This window comes from Arachis ipaensis, chromosome B09 (assembly GCF_000816755.2).
Source record: "Arachis ipaensis cultivar K30076 chromosome B09, Araip1.1, whole genome shotgun sequence".
In the NCBI taxonomy this organism is placed as follows: domain Eukaryota; kingdom Viridiplantae; phylum Streptophyta; class Magnoliopsida; order Fabales; family Fabaceae; genus Arachis; species Arachis ipaensis.
In genome coordinates this window covers 113291501-113293064 of record NC_029793.2, presented here as the reverse complement: position 1 = coordinate 113293064, position 1564 = coordinate 113291501, and positions in this window count along the sequence as shown.

Genomic DNA, 1564 nt, shown 5'->3' with positions numbered 1-1564 from the left:
AAATATATTGAGTTAAAAAATTAACAAAATTAATTAATTAATTAATGATGATAAATATTATTTTATTAAACAAAGTAAATAATTAGTGTTGATTGTTTATGATTATATGAGGCTAATTATTTATTATTGCAGGTCAAAACTTATCTTTGCAGTAGCCCAAGAGAAAGAAAAACAACAAACAAGATTGGTGGGCTAAAATACAAATGAACTCCAAAAAAAACAAAGAAAAGAAGGCAACGGGCTGAATGAAAAAGATCCGATCCAAGCCCGGTTACCTCTCTCAGTTCAAACTCTTTCAATGTGCTTTAACAAAAAATAATGTACACCTCACTGTCTCTATCAGAACGCACAGAAGTGAGAGGGAGTGCTTAGTTCCTAAGATATTCAAAGAAAAAGAAAGAAAGAGAAGATTAAGCTTGAAAGGCCGAAGTCTAATCAATAATTTCAAACCACATCAAGCTTAAGTTAGGTTAAAGGTAAACCACTTCCTATTACATGTTAACTGCTTTCTTCTCTTCTTCCCAACTCTCTGCAAGTCCGAAAATGACATACAAGGAAAAGTTGATTTCTGTACCAATCTGTTGTGTATCTACGATCACAAGTGATTCTTGGAGACCAAGTAACTTCTCAATGGCTCAGATCCTGTTTACCATTGGAAGACTTTTGTGGTTGCTGTTTTATGGCTTTTAGTCAACAAGAGAAGGTCAGAAGTAAGGTTTCTACTCTGAGGATTAATGAGAAAAAGTGAGTTTGTGGGTTGGTGAAGCACAGTGCTCAAGGAGTTGACCTAGGAAGAAGAACCTAGCAACATGCAAGGAGATAAAAGAGGATTTCTGCTCATTTAGAAGCAAGGAGAGATAACCCAGTGTATTGAGGTTTTGTTCTGTGAAGAAGCTCTCTGAAGAAGTTCCTCTACTTGAACAGTGCTTTCTTTCAAAGAAGCATTCCGCCAAAAATGAAGAACTGAATCAGAGACATGATAATCTGGTTTATCACATAGCAAAGAGGCTGTTGACGAAATCAATCTCCTTCATGTTATTACAGATTGTATTTTACTTTTCAATGTTTATCTTTTTGTAATTTCTTGAGCGAAAAGGCATATTGAGTGAGTTCAAGTAAAAGCCAATGAGTGAATGAGGATGAGTGATACACTTGAGAGAAAAACCTAGAGTTATTTTCAGATTTCTTTAGATACGTCTGTGTCTTGTATCTTGTACCTGTGAGGTATCTCTTCCTTAATTGGATTAGCACTAAAAGTGAAGAATTAGGTATTAGCATAGCCAATGTCAAGTTAGGTTAGAACTTGAGTGTGAAAGGATTGGGTCAATCCTGTGGAATTGGTGTATGTAATACTTTTAACTATAGTGAAAATTCCTCCATTGTTGTGGAGGAGACTGGACGTAGGTTGCATAGCACATGACAACCGAACCAGGATATATGCTGGTGTTAGTTTCTCTCTTCTCTGCTATGTTATGTTTTCTGATATTCATGAGACAAAAATAAATTGTCTCATAAATTTCTGCTGCTGAGTTCAAAAAGAATCAAAATTGCAAGTTTAATTAAA